This window comes from Canis lupus, chromosome 6, assembly GCF_048164855.1.
Source record: "Canis lupus baileyi chromosome 6, mCanLup2.hap1, whole genome shotgun sequence".
Lineage (NCBI taxonomy): Eukaryota > Metazoa > Chordata > Mammalia > Carnivora > Canidae > Canis > Canis lupus.
The window spans coordinates 73,919,523-73,935,514 of record NC_132843.1 but is presented as its reverse complement, the minus strand read 5'-3'; the positions used below and the strand labels follow the sequence as shown (position 1 = coordinate 73,935,514).

Below are 15,992 nucleotides of genomic sequence, written 5' to 3'. Positions count from 1 at the left end.
GCACAGCATTACTAATAACCAGGAGAAACCACAGAAAATATGAGAGCTGTGGCAGCAGTGACAGAGGGAATGAGATGCAGAGCTATGCATGCTGGGAACTCTTGGCCTTAATTAGAATGTGAGTGTACAGTATTTATCTTTCCCTCAAACCTATAAATAAGGCCAGCGCTTTGGCGATTACTGATGTCTGCCGTCATTTCACAAGGCCTCTGTTTTGATGGAGCACTAGTTGCTGCAAAATAATATTTCTTTCCTCTGTAGCCTGCATCTACTCCTATGGAAACATTCCAAAGGTGTTCCGAACCATGACTGGAGGGGAGGAGGGGGGTGGGATCTAAGAATCTAGGTAAGAATTATTTTTCTGGGATCTTTCACTGCAATCGGATGTCATAAGATGTAAAAAGGTACTCACAGGCAAGTAATCAACACTCTTGTCCCAAAAATAGCCTTCATCCTCATCATCCTTGTTGGTGTATTTCCAGCTCCTCCACAAATACTTTCAGTGACAAGCCCTTCACTGTCTCGGAAGGCAGTTGACTACAATTCTGGGCACAGTAAAACCTTCTTCTCACTATTGAATAAAATCTGTCTCTCCCCCACTTACACCTGTGCATCGTAATACATGAACCCCAGATGTAAACTTTTTCAATGTCCCGAGTGCTTACCTGGTTCTCCTGTGAATCCCAATTTTCTACATGACTGGGAAAAATAATTACAAGCAGTACCCGATAAATAATTTTCTATCAGTTCTCTCTTTTTCTTTCTTTTACTTGGAGTACTGAAAACAAATGTGATGCATGCCTTCAGGAGTGAACCAGAACAATGTTGATTATCTGACGTAAAGGACAAAAAATAAATACACATATCCTCAAAGGACTCTCATCTCTGAAGTCAAAAAGTCCTATGATTAAGTGGTCTCTAAGAGGGTAGTTTACATTTGCTCATATAGGGGCATTCCCTGGACCACCTCAATGGTTAAGTGAAATCATCTTTGCTGTTTGCTGCTTGGTTCCTAAGAGTAGGTCATAAACTCCTTAAGGGTAGAGGATACTTTTTTTTTGTTTGTTTGTTTGTTTTTCATTGTTGTTGTTAAGTTCAGTATTTCCCAGTACACAGTAAATCTTCAATACAGAACTAATTGTGATTAATCAGTTTCATTTAATTGGGTGATTGGAGCCTCACTTCCAGAAGTTCATGCTTTCTCAAAATAAACACTTCTGTCCTCTGACCTGGTTCTCTCCATGTGAAGATGTGAGGCTGAAATATACTCATGGTCACCTCCCATGAACGTCTATTCAGAAGGTTGTAGCTATGCACCGAGCACCAAATCATTTCCTACTTTCTGTGCCTGAGAAGATATCATCAATTCATCCTTGGACAACACCTCAGGCCACTTTCTGTCCCATGAGACTACTAGGTGATCCATCTGCCATGCCCACTCCCCTTCCTTCAAAGAGAAAATTAAAAACCCAATCAACTAGCAATGGGCCCTCAGCCACAAGCTCACTCCCAGTGGATCATTCACCCCCTGTCTCAGTGTTGCCATTAGCCACTTTTGTACCTAGAATGACAATCAGCTTGCTGGTAAGTCTCATAGGGTGGTAACCCCGCTGGGCTGAGGGCCAAGAAGATTGTCCTTTTCCTCATACTGCTGCCATGGTAAAATGGGCCCCTTTGCTCAGAGAAATGGGACTATAGATACATCCCCAAAGGCTAGAAAAGGAGAGTTATAGAATTTTCATGGAAGAATTGCATATTTGACAATGAAAGAGGGCCATTTATATAAAAGAAAGTAATTTACAGGTAAGAAGAGTAGCATCTTTAAGCTTTCAGATGACATTGAGTGTTTCTTTGGGGTACTAAAATGCCAAGCCAATGTGCATAAGCTTCAGAAAGTCCTACGAGGCAGCTCTGGTGAAGTACAAAGTGTCTGCATGTAAAATCAGGAGATCTGGGTTTAATTATTTACTAGCCGTGTGCTCTGGAGCAAAAGACTGAGCCTCGTCTCCTCAGAGATGAGTAAAATAGGGTATTTTAATCCTGATTCACAGTGAATGAGTGGCAGCAAGGTGTGTCCTCACCTCCAGTGGTATTCAGGAGCTGATGAAGCTGCGGTGTGGTGCTGAGGAGATAAACCAACACATCAAGGTGGCTTCCAGGAGGATGAACAGTTGTGCCATCACAGATGTCACACAGTATGAAGGTGGGACTCAAAAGTGAAGTGCTGTGACATGATGCAGAAGTCCTGAATAAATGTGAGTTTGTGGCAGGGATAAAGCAGAAAGAACCATCCATCTTTCAACGATGAGCCTTGTAGCATGAGATACTTTTAATTTTTATTTTTGTATAGAAGTGTAGTTGACATATAATGTGATATTAGTTTCAGGTGCACGACATAGTGATTTGACCATTGTATACATCATGCCATGTTCTCCGTGAAAAGTGTAGTTACCACCTGTCCGTCTTATTTTTTTTTTTAAGTTTTTTGTTTTGTTTTTTTTATTTTTTTTTAATTTATTTATGATAGGCACACAGTGAGAGAGAGAGAGGCAGAGACACAGGCAGAGGGAGAAGCAGGCTCCGTGCACCGGGAGCCCGATGTGGGATTCGATCCCGGGTCTCCAGGATCGCGCCCTGGGCCAAAGGCAGGCGCCAAACTGCTGCGCCACCCAGGGATCCCCTGTCCGTCTTATATAAGAGTGAAGGATAATGGCTTGAAGAGGGAAATGCATCATTGAAAGGATACTGAAAACCACCAAGAAAATAAATACTGAAATGCACGGGGTATAGGCAGTCATTGCTGGACTAACTAAATACTATTGTTTTTTAAATATTTATTTATGTATTTATTTATTTAGAAAGAGAGTGTGCATGGGGTAGGGGAGGGGGAGAGAGAGAGTGGGGATCTTAAGTAGGCTCCACCCTGGGCATGGAGCCTGATACAGGGCTCGATCTCATGACCCTGACATCATGGCCTGAGCCAAAATCAAGAGTCAGATCCTTAACCAACTTGAGTTAAACAGGCACCCCTAAATACTTTTGTTTTTAAAGTCTTCCAACATGCTAGGTACTGTCCTAAGTACTTCATGCATATACTCATTTAATCCTCATAATAATCCCGAAGGAGCTTTTCCTCTCATTTACAGATGCAGAGACTCAGGCTAAGAAAAATTTTGTACCTTGTCCTACGTACATACTTGGTGAATGGCAGAGCTGGAATTTGAACCCAGAATCTGACCTCTTAACACCCACACTAGACTGCAGCCTTCCTGAGTGATTGCCAGGATTCACCCAAAAGCCAGAGAGAAAGAGAGAGGAAAGGGACTGTAAAGACTTGCAGAGATAGAGGAGTTTGTTAACTGTGAAACTGGGGTTCCAGATGGCATTTGGAGGAAAGGGGAGCAGAGGTAGGACAAATTGGATATATATATATATATATATATATATATATATATATATATATATATATATATATATATAATGTTTAACATAACATAGCATAAAGAGAAGCCTGAAATGGAAGAGTAAATGACCAATGGGCTTGAATTTTTTGGCAGTATCTAATGATGGCAATAATATAAAAGATGGAGAAATTGACCTCAAAGTTGGAATATAAATAGCTTCAGTATAAAGTTACTCTGCTGTTGACTCTGGCTTGTCTTTGGTCCTAGTTCCAAGCGGAACTCCAGTGAGCAGTTGCCAAGATGATGCAAAAAGAGCCTTCCCGGGTGCTTAAAAAGAAGGGACCTGGGGTCTCTGCTACTGAAGAGGACTCCATCCTTTCTAATGACCATAATGGCCAGCTGCAGAAGCAGAGCTACCCTTGGTGCTCAAAATTTATCTCCTATGATAATAAATCGAGGAAAAAAAAGCAGGTAGGATACAAATTCGGGGAGATAGGAGGACCAGCCAAACCAACTTCTGTACTTGGTAGTTTGCCTGGGGTCTCAAAGCAGCAGTTTTGCTGCTAAAAAAATCAATGTTGTGGTTTGAATGATGATACCAGATATAGTATGGAAAGCTACAGACTTAGTTTCCCTCAAGCCAGCCTGATTTTTTTTTAAGCCCAGATCATTCTACTCTGTATATTTAACTACGGGAGAATGGGGGGAGAAAGCAAAAGAGAAAAGGGAATTATAGGAACTGTGCATGTTCCACCCTTGTCTTCTCATCACACCCAACACCTCTTCTGGACACACAGCTGGACATGCTCCTGTTTGTTGCAACTCTGGAACATTTCTTTGACACTGCTGTTTCATGTGGTGAGCAGTAAGTTGCAGAATTCTTATTTATTTACTTTTTTAGATTATTGATTGCTTGCTTGCTTGTTTGATTGATTGTAACCCATTACAGGCTGAACACAGAAATTCAAAAAGGTACAGAGAAAATCATGGATGAAACATCTACTACAAATTTCAAAGGGACCCAGAATACTGAGTAAAGTTCTCGAAAGTTGGTTGCAAACTGGATCCTTGGCCTTTTGCAGTCTCACTGTGAAAGATATGTCTGATCTTGCTATCCTGGTGAGTAGGGGGCTTGGACAAGAAATTGGGCCTAAGAAGGCTGAGGTCCCACCCAGAGTACCATGTCCTCAGGAGGCCTTCAAGACCAGTAGTGTTTGCAATGAGACTTGGGGTCAAGATGAATAATCCTGTAGAGGTCACAACTATGCTAGATGCCAACATCAAGTATCAGGCCAGAGCATACATTGAAGAGGATCTGTTTGAGTTCTGGAGATGGGAGGCCTTGTCAGATGCCAGGATCATTTGAAGAAGCCAACAATAAGATGTCCAGAAATAAATCCTTTCTCTGAGTAGATTATAAATATGAGCCAAGTTGACAAATCTTGTATTTTTAATGAAACCAAACCAGGTAGGAGGCCCAGAAGGACAAGAACATTCCTGAACACAGTAGCCTGGAGTACCATGCCAGCTAAGAAGGCCATTCCCCATTAAAAATCACAAAGGAAGTTAGAGACAAATAAGATGATAAGATTCTCAGTGTTCACCTCAGGCAGTAGTGGTAGGGATAGTCAAGGAGAGAGGGCTCAGAGTTCTGTTGCAGAAAAGTTCTGTTCTGAAAGCTTGAACAGATTCAGGCAAGTTCTAAAGAAGTCCTGAGAAGTCAGTTAACGTGGGCTCAGCAGGGAGGCGGTGCTGACAATAAGAATCTAACCTTTGTGAGAACATTACAGTTTACAAAGCACTTGAACATGCAGTTGCTGCCATAGGTCAGCCTGAGCCAGCATGGTTAAGTGAATGGTAAATTAAGAAATGCAGTGGGTCATTCCACCCTGCTCTGTGTTGTGTTAGACCTACTTCCTCCTCGTTCTTCCTCTTCAATTTTTCCAGGTAAACCAGGGCTTTTTAACCTCAGCACGACGGATAATGTGGACCAGATGATTCTCTCTGCTGTGCCATGTAGAATGTTTCATAGCACCGCTGACCTCCACCCAGTAGGTGCCAAGAGGACCCGTCCCCCTTCCCTAGCTGTGACAACGAAAAATGTGTCCAAGCATTGCCAAATGTTTCCCTGAAGGGTGAAATTGCCCTTGGTTGAGAACCACTCATCTAAACAAATAGACAGAAAATTTCCCCCAATGCCCTTGGTGATCTCTGCTCTCCTCTGTCTTTGAGAGCCCTCAGCAGACCATGCAGGATTGGATTTTGTAATTGCACAGACTTTGGTTAGGGTCAGGGAGACCTGAGTCCATTTGTGACTCTGTCATTTGCTAGATGCATACTCACAGGCAAGTCTCTTTATCTGAGGCTCAGTTTTCTTGCCTGTGAAATGGGGGTGATAATCAGACCATCTTAAAGGACGGAGTGAGAAAATGATGTGATTTGTGCTGAGCATTCAGAGAGACGGGACATGGTAAATGCTTAATCATTGTTAGTTATCTCCATTATTGTTACTATTATATGAGAAGGTGGCTGTCCTTGACCATTCAGTATGTCACCTTCTCTCCCGTGTGGGAATCGGAAGATGAATAAGACAATCGCCTTCCCCTCAGGAGTCTGCAGTCCATTAGAGAAGAGAGGCCGGTCCATGAATCACTGTAATGCAGGGCATCAAAACCATTGCCAGCAATGAAGAGGAAGTTGCTGTTGCCGGATCGAGAGGCAGGGAAACAGATGCCAGGACTACCTCGATATGTACAACTGTGGTGCCTTGTCACCTGGAACACTCTCAGCAGTTCTGGATGCCACATCTCAAGATCAAAGAGGTCTGGAGAAGGTCCAGGGAAAGGCACCAAAAATGATAGGAAGGGTTAGTACTCTGCTGTCTTAGCCTGAGAAAGCGAAGGAAAGGGGATCAGGATGGAAATACAAGAAACCATGGATAGTGGATCTTTATTCGCTCCTGTATTTCATTAATACAAATGTGTAGAGGATCTACAATGGTCTTGGCTCTGTGCTATGGTCATGGATGAGTGCAACTCCTGTCCTCAAGGAATTCGGACTCAGTGGGGAAGACGGGCCTGTGAGCAAGTGCAATTGATTCTTGGATGACACAGCTTTGAACTGTGCAGGTCCACTCATACATGGATTTTTTTCAACAAATACAATACATATTGTATATGTATTTTCTCTTCTTTATGATTTTCTTGACAGCATTTTCTTTTCTCTAGCTTACTTTATTATAGGAATACTGTCTGTATTCCTATAGGTATGTATATAGATATGCATACAAAAATCTGTGTTCAACTGTGTATATTATTGGTAAGGCTTCTGGTCAACAGTGGGTTATTAGTAATTACATTTTGGGGGAGTCAAGTCAGATTTTCAACAATGCAGGAATCAGCACCACTAACCCTTGTGTTGTTTGAATATCTCATGGCCTCATGACTGGACTGTAGTAGGAAGTCAGAGGGAAAAGGTCACAGGGCCAGAGAGGCTTCGCAAAGAACATGGGCACCTGTTTGCACCTTTAAGGATGAGTGGAATTTCAATAGAAAAGAGAGGGAGGACATTCAAAGGTGAAAGAGAGGAACTTTCAATAGCGTGAACATTGTAGTGATTGGAGTGGATGTCCTGAGAGCAGTCAGGTTGGACAATTGTTTAAATGCACAGGCTCACCTCGTTCTGCCCTTTCCATCTCCAGGATAAGCTTGCCCCACATCTTTGTTCTGCAGTAGAATTTTCTCTCATGAGCATCCCACTCAGCCTGAGCAGAAGCTGATACCAGAAGTTCGGAGAGCCACCCCCAGCAGGGGCAACCCCCAGCCAATGGACACCTTCTGGTGGGCGGAGATCTGCAGGCTACCCTCTGTGTTCCTCCAGCGAGCCACAGAACTGCACCCTCGTGGCCACCAACAGCCACCTGCATAATCCTCCTTCCTTGCCTCACCCCTCCACTCCCTCACTGCCATTTCTTTGGATATTATCACCAAATAAACAGTCTGCACTCAAGTTTTTATCTCGAGCTTTACATTTTGGAGCAACACAGACTAAGATCGAGGCGAAACACAATTAAGAATTTTTTTTTTTTTACCAATAATTGAATTTCTAAATTTATAACAACAATATACCATGGAATACTGCATGGGCTGAGAAACTTTCTGACATTGTTGAGCTGATTCCTAACTTTTTATCCTGGATAAGTCACTTGACCGCTCAAAAACCACACAGTCTCTTCATCTGCTTATCTTGTAGAGTTGGGGAAATACAAGAGACAGGCACGCCAGATACATGTTAACTACCATTATTATAAAAAATTATAATGAACAATGGACAAGAGCAACCTCTTCACAATCTGGGTAACTATTATAATAAAAAAGTGTGGCAGTACTTTACGCCACAACCGCTTTGTTACTTTATATAAGAAGAAGCATTTCTGGCTTGCTACATCCAAACTACAGTTCTAAAAAGTCCTAAAAAGCGATGAGACTATTTTGAGTTTGTCCTGGGCCAAATGAAAATTATTTTCCCTTCAAAACAATCCTTGTTAAGCTGTCAGTACTTGAATTCTTTTTGGAACTGGTCTTTGGGTTAGGTTCCCAAAGTCAAATTTACATGACACATCGAGAAAACTAATGTTATTAGTTGATGGTCACAGATCATTTTTGACCTAAAGTGCTCATAACCAGCTTGATCAAGGCCTTGAGTCCCTGGTCTCAGCTCTCAATGATCTTTATCTGGTGCCAATCAAATTTGCTTTCAAGGGAAAAAAAATAAAGTTGCAACCATTAAGAAAATTCTAAAGAGCATATCATAAGGGACAGAAGGCAATTTCCAAAAGTCCCCCTAGGTTTGGGACATAGAAGCTATAGCATTGTGTATTTTTAGACCCTGCAGGGTTTAAGAGAACATCAGTCCTCTCGCATTAGAAATGAGAAAACTGAGAGCGGACAAGGGGAAGAGCTTCGATCAAGGACACACTTTATAATCAGTAGTGGACTCACACCTAGGAGCCTCGCTGCCTGGCTCCTAATCTAGCATTCTTCTAGCTACACTCTGAATTAATAGCATCCTAAGAAAATGTGTAGTGTTTCAAAGTCACTCTTCTAAATGGATAATGCCCATTTGAATATGTAAATTTGTAAAATATTATCATCTATGGCCCTAACCTGGAAATGGGTTGAAGAAGAACTTAAACACATTTGTCACTGATTAAAAACCATATCAAGCTGTGAGCAAAACAGATGAATGCCTTTCCTTTTTGATTGAAATTAGAGATAATAGTGTTGCATTTCCAAAACACATCCTTTAGGATACAGATGGATAATGGAATACTGGGCTAATACGCTAAGAATCTGTTGGAATATTGCAATTCCATGTTCCTATGTCATTTGTTTTGTAACACACACACCACCTACTCCTCTTCTTAATGAGGAGCATTGTGCTCACTTTGGCAGGAAAGAAAGGAAGAGTAAGTTCAGATTTTAAATTCTAGATGAAGCTGCATGAGAGCACGAGCCTTGATGATCCCCCTTGGAAAGAATTGGTTTAAAAGCTGGAACATACACACACACACAAACACACGCAACTTGTCCAATCTCATTTAGAGAAACCTCAGTCCTGACTGCAGTCCCGTCAGAGAAATAATTGATTATTTTAATTGTGATAATTTAAGGGTGGTGATGCACATATTAGAAAACAATAGATGATTGTAATTTTTCATGGGAATTCTCTAGGGAAAAAAAATGCTCTGGTAAAAAGTGGAGGTGGGGAAGGTTAATTACCAGCTAATGATTTGGGGATACAAATCTGGCCATCTTGGTTTCCTATTAATTGACCAGATTAAGTTAGTCATTTGATTTCTGTGCTTTCTTTGTTTCAACCACAAATCTTTTTTCTTTCTTTTTTTTTTTTTCCTGAGGCCATAATTACCAATTACCCAGGCCTCATTTAAGTTTGTCAGAAATTAAAAAAAAAAAAAAGTTTGTCAAAAATCATACCATCAGCTTAATTAAAATCTGTCCAGTTTAAAATATTTACATAATAATTAAATAATAATGCATTTATGAAGTTATATAAATAAAATTATAAAATATATAATATACATAATATACATTATAATGTTTATATAATTCTATACTAAGTGTTCTAATGCTAGGCATCATAACAGGTATCGGGGAAACAAAAATGAAAATGTCACAGTCTAAGCCCTTGATCTGGTGTGTTTAGCTATGGCCCAGTTGTGAATGTTCCAGGTATACCTGAGAACAAGCTGTCATCAAAAAAAGGATGCACTTGCGTCCTCCAAAACCCTCCTCCTTCTCTAACCACCCACTCTCTCTGAGCCATGAATTTCCTTCGTGCCTAGTGGAGCCGTTTATGAAATAACTGTCTCTATTGATTTCTGCGTCCAATACAGGTATGCTGGCTCAGCTGCCCATCTGTTTTCTGCCTAACACAGGACCATTGAGAAAAATAAAGGAGAGAGAAGGTATGTGTGTGTGTCTGTGAAAAGAGGTGGTGTTAAAGAGAAGAATGGGGATGAAATCATTTGTCTCTGGTAGAAGAGATACTGCATATGCCATCACCATTGGCAGCATAGCAAGTAGCATTTCCCCTAGAAGTCAAATGGGAGCTTCACTTCCTGTTTAGAGGTTGTGAGAGAGAAGAGTCCCATGGATTCATGGTCAGAAGACCCTGCTGTCCTAGGGCTCCACCACTCACCATTTCTGTGACCCTGGCGAAATTATTGATCTCTCCTCATGATTTTCCTCATCTAGAAGTAGAGTGATGGCTCATCGCCCCTCCTACCTCACAGGGAGATGTTCAGAGTCATGTGGGACAACTCCCAGGAGGGCTCTTCAGAAATTGTCAAGCGGTGTATAATTAAAGACTTAAGTGCATTAGAATATCTGAGATGGAGGCTATAGTCTGAGAGGGAGATTGAAGTAATATTCATCTGGGGACCATCAAAATTATCTGTTCTTTGAGCTGTCTCTGACCTCTGGTCTGAGTTCCCTTCGAATTGTCCCTTCTCCCTTTTCAGGTGACTGGGACTCTTACAGACTATTTATTTTGCATTAGACCTTAGAAACTTTCGGCCTCTGGTGGACTCCACAGACACCATTTCTCCAAAAAGCTTTGAAGAATGATCTATGAAGGACGCTACAAAACATCTCAAGATCAATTGCTGTAATTATCCTCTGAATAATTTTCTGCCATTATTCAGGCTGTACATATTGTACATGAAAGGCTATGTTCAGCCAAACCAGAAGCTTGCTGGGTCTGGGATTTACAGCTCACTGTGTAAGAAGATTTAGAAGGCAACCCCTAGGAAATCCATCTGGAGATTGTTGAGAGGATAAAGGAAAATATAAGTTCTTTTAATCTTAATATTCTTTATGCTCTGCTCATTATGATTAGATATATCTTCTAGTTAAGCCCTCAACAAAAATAGAACTGGCAATGAAAAGACTATTTATTTTCTTTTCTATTGCTAAGGGAAAGTGGCATGCATAAAAATAATAATAACAATATAAATGCTCCAATGCTTAGCTATTTAGAGAACCATTCAATGTCTCTCATTTACTAAGTTTAGAGAAGAGAAAGAATCCCTCTCCAGAGTAGAACTGAAGAACAGAAAAACACTAGTTGACTTATTGTCACTTCCCATACTTTGTAGGCACTCAAATACTGCCTTTCTTTTTCATATATAAGAGAAAGAAAATCATTGAGTTTTCCATTTCTGTCTCCCTCAAGCTCTCAGGGGAAAGAAATTGTCTGAAAGAAAGAGGAACTACAGGGCTTCTGAGAAAGATTATGAGGGCTTCTTTTCCCATTATTAAGATTATTAGTAAGGCAGGTTAAAGGGGAGAATAAAATATTATATATTTGCTGTTGCACTGATCATTAATATAAATAGCTTTGGCTTAGATGAGACAGTAAACCCAACTTTTCCAGACCCCCAGAACCTGGGTGATAGGCCATTGGTGGCCAGACAATAATGTATCTTAGCAGCACATTTTCTCTGAGTCATGGTTGATGGTTCTCTCCCTCAAAGTGCTGTAAAAAATCACATAAAAGCAAGACCTGGAACATAACTAAGGTTTGTTCTGGGATTTTTTGCAACAAACTCCAGTTTGTTTAGGCAATAACAAAAATGATGTTTCCATAGTAGGAAAGTCTCCATTAGTGTCCATAAGGGTTAGTTGACAACATTGGTTTAGGCAAAGTTGCTTAAACGCCCTGAAATAAAATGGCTTAGATATAACAGCTGAGGGTCATTACTCAGCAGCCAGGGGTATATGTTCAGGATCTAAATTCAATTGGATGTTCTGCTGTCATTGGAGAAATGAATTAATCTGACCATAGATGCAGGTAAAGGCTGAGGGTTAAAAATGTATAAATATGGCCTTTTTTAATCCTTTTTTTCAGGTTTCAATGAGTGGGATTAAAGATGGTAATGGAGAAGGTTAAGAAATAAGGTAAAATGGAAAATGACATGACATTCCTACTCTTCTGGACGGCTTAGTACCAATGGTTTTACCTGGTGTCAAACATCTTGGTAGCACTTGACTTCACAAAGCCCTCCTTACTTTTTCCTTATTTTCTGGAGGATTTTCAAAGGGAAAAAGGAAAAGGACAGAGTGGTTCATGATAGAATCACAAATATGCCTACTTTGAAAGGATCTTAGAAAATAATTTATTCCAACCCGGCCAGACAACAGGCTTGATGGGCTGACTCTTTCATATGTACTCATGATAACTTTTGGTTAGCACAAGCCCAGTTCACAGTAGAAACTTAAAACATACTGAGTGATTACTCATTACTAAAGAGGTTAAATTAAAACTTTGAAAGGACCAAAGATTTTATATTATTTCTACATGGCAGTCATAGTTGTCTGCCACGTGGAATTTTCTTTTCTGGTCTGGTGTGTTTGGCTAAATCCTAGATTTTTTTATTTGTTAAAAAATTCTAGAAATTTTATCACAGAAATTGGAAGCTCATGACCTGGACAAAATGGAAAATTCTGGAAGTACTTCCAAATTTTGTCTGCTGGATTCTGTGTATATGTTGGGTGCGTGACTATGCATGTGTGTGTTGTTGCGTGTGTGTGTGTGTGTGTGTGACAGAGAGAGAGGGTGTGTGCAGGTGCACGCTTGAGAAATTGTTGGCATTAAAAAAGTTCTTAGCAGATAGAACTCATATAATTCCATTACCATGTACACTACTATGCTCTCTTGATGTGAAAAGACTAGGGAATTTTGCTCAATCTTTCAAAGGGCCAGGGCATCCAAAGCATTAAATATGTACCAATGCTATCAAAGTGGGAAAAAAGCCCTAAAATCTGAGGATAATTGCACACATCAAGCTAATTACCCAGAAGCACTATTAGCTAATGAGATTAGCCAGGAGGACTGTCCAGCATTGATTAATCAAAGAATAATGCCAATGCACCTGCAGTAAAAAGGCACCTGATCTCTAATAACAGAAGTGTTTGCCCATGTTTGGAAATACTACTACCCAGTTATTTTTTTGCTATTCTTTTGCTTTATAAGAAGCAAAAGTCTTCATAGATTAATACTCCATGGAGGGCTACCGTGGACTATAAATCAAATAGTTTTGTCACTCTAGACAAAGGAGCTGAGGTCATGACTCAATTTCTCCGTGAAAGAAATGGAAATGTTCATCTTCTGCACCCCTCCCATCCACAAGACTATGAGAAAGCATTTGTGGATCTTTGCACAGCCTTAGCTCCAAGCAAAATCTTTGGTGCTTAAAAATAGCAAACTAGTCAAATGCCCCAATTATGAAATGTCTAGCTGGCACTTCCCTTGTCTTTCATCAGGAAAAATATTCACTTGATGGAGAACAGCTATCCGTTTACAACATACAACTAATCTAAGAGAAAATGACAAATACTTGAATAGGAAAAAAATAGTAACATAGAAAAAATGTTTCAACTTACTCTTAATTAAAGAAATGTAAGCTGAAACAACAAAAATCCTCTCACAACTAGAGAAAAATGCCAATCATCCAACTATTTTTCTGGGTACCATTCTAAAGAAGCATTGATCATTGAGTTTGTTTAGGGAAAATTACCAAAAACTTGCCGTGTAATTTTAAAATTCCTATATTAAATTGCATTTTCTATTTTTTTTTTCTGGACAACTCTGCTTGTCCTATGCTCCATAAAGGGGACTTTTTGACATACATTTAAAAAAGTCATCAATGTGACTCTATTACAGGGCTGAGATATTGATGTGCCAGTGAAAAGATTTCTAGTTGGTAAATGCTGGGAGAAAGAGTTTTTGTCACCACTTATTAGAAAGCAAATTCAAATGCTTTTGAACTTCAAAGGCCCTCTGTAGGGAGAAATTAACCAAGTTTCTATCCCCTTGGATAAGGGATTTTATTTTTTACCACAAGGGCCACAGTGGAAAGGACTGATGTGTGAATAGTCTGGTACTGTTCTAAGTTCTGTGAGGACATTAACAGAGTCAGGTGTATTTTAGAGACCAAGAAGAGACCGCAATGTAGACCTATGTTGCTTTCTTTTTGGGGGCAGCACAAGAGAATTGTCAGCTCCGGATTTTTTTTTTTTTTCCTCAGGAGCCAATTATTATGGATATGTTCTCACAGTCTATTATTATTAATGACTTTTATCCTCAGAAGAAGAATCATGGAAAAATATTTTAAGCACTTTTTAAAAAAAAGATTTTATTTATTCACTCATGAGAGACACACAGAGAGAGGCAGAGACACAGGCAGAGGGAGAAGCAGGCTCTCTGTGGGGAGCCTGATGTGGAACTCCATCCCAGGACTCTGGGATGATGATTTGAGCCAAAGACAGATGTTCAACCACTGAGCCACCCAGGTGCCCCTTAAAGCACTTTCTTAAGGAGATAATGTGTTCATACATTTATAATAGTCTTTATTCCATGGTTATACAATTTACTTGTATCCCTGATAGAAAGGATGTTTGCTAAGGAGGGATAACCTGGTCCTATCTTTTTTTTTTTTTTTTTTTAAGTAGGCTCCACTCCCAGTGTGGCGCTTGAACTCATAACTCTGAGATCAAGACCTGAGCTGAGATCAAGAGTTGGACACTCCACCAACTGAGCCATCCTGGTACTATTTGCTGATGAGTTTCCCATGTGTACCACAGTGCCCAGAAGAAAATTAGTGTTCAGAAAGTATTGGATACATGAGTGACTGATATCTATAAGCTATCACTAAAGGTTGTCAATTCCTTTGCCTTGAAGCTACAACTCTACTTATATACATTCCTTAACAATCTCTGATAATTTATCTATTCATTCAACACATGTTTCCTAAGTGAGAGCTCTGAGTCAGCCTCTATGTTAAGTGCTGGGAATATGGCAATGAAAAAGCAGACCAAAAATCACTGCATTTATGGAGTTTATGTTCTAGTAGGGGAGACAGATGGGGATAAGTGCTATGGAGGACAATAAAGCTGAAATCGAGAAGTATCATTGTTGGAGGCATGTGTGGTGAAGAATTGAAATATTCTAGTTTCTGTTAGTCTTCCTTTAAGAAAAAAAGAAGAAAGCCTTGGAAGTCTAGATGGAGAAACACAAGTTTATATTTACAAGACGTAGCCAAGTATAAAGACAAGAGCAGCCACCCAAAAATATCCTGAAGAAATATGGGAGCTATCAAATTCCTATCTCTTCTTCTATTGTCTTTATATCTGGCCACTTTCCTTGAGTTAGTCTTAATCTTATCCATTTGAGTCTGCAAGTTGCCTCTCTACCCTGGGTTGCTCTTGATATGTGTCCACCTGGCTGCCCTGGCTAAGCTTGTAATATGTCTCCCCTGCTAAGCTGAGGAGGAATTCCTCCCCTGCCTGTGAGGAATCACGATCAGAACTGCTGCTGCTCCCAGGTGAACTCCCACTGCGAGTGCAGCGTGCCTTGGGATTCCATTTTTGGCATGTTCCATCGTCCCAGGAAATGGCATCAGCCTCCTCCTGGGAAGTAGATGATACTCACCTAATTTTCTTAGATGTGGAAATAAGTTCCGAAGTGTAGGTGTGCAATGTGGTGGTGCAAGAGCTCATATCCAAATTTGAGTCATTTCTATGTCAAAATCCACACTCTCTTCATTGCACTATTCTTCTTTACCAGAAACTTAGGGGGGCAGTGGGTACATAAATTATTTCAAAAGGAAGGGGAGAAAACAGAATGAACCTAAAGACAAATTTGGCCAATCCCATTTATACCAAGAGCTAAGCCTATGTGAATTTGTCTACCCACTTCCATTTTCCCTCCATAGAAGACATAATGATTTCATAATCCCATAGCTTTATGTTCATTCCCACAAGCTAATAGATCCTTAGCTCTCTCCAGTGAAACAAACAATACTTGATAGTGACTTACTTCATGCTTCTTATTTGTAATACAATGTCTTTTCTTAAAGGAAAAAATCTTGAGTCCCCTATGTCGGGGACTTTTTCTAACCTAAAGTGGTGGATTCATAGATTGCATGGCCACTCTGCACAGAATCTAAGCTTCGAGATGCTCTATGATGACATTTGTAAACATAAAACAAAGGTATGTTTTATTATT

At 40.2% G+C, this 15,992-nt stretch overlaps 1 long non-coding RNA gene across 4 annotated transcripts in view; it reads left to right on the top strand.

Moving 5' to 3' along the window:
• Positions 1-3,716: 3,716 nt before the first annotated feature.
• LOC140634786 (uncharacterized) overlaps positions 3,717-15,992 on the top strand; it is a 30,018-nt gene continuing 17,742 nt past the window's right edge. For 2 of the 4 annotated variants that reach the window (XR_012032171.1, XR_012032170.1), the window contains exons 1-5: positions 3,717-3,875; positions 9,820-9,891; positions 10,447-10,592; positions 11,835-11,884; positions 15,844-15,977. This is a non-coding gene — a long non-coding RNA (uncharacterized lncRNA). Of the gene's footprint in view, positions 3,876-9,819; positions 9,892-10,446; positions 11,250-11,834; positions 11,885-15,843; positions 15,978-15,992 lie in introns of those variants that run through there. The other 2 variants (XR_012032172.1, XR_012032169.1) reach the window with 2 other exon arrangements.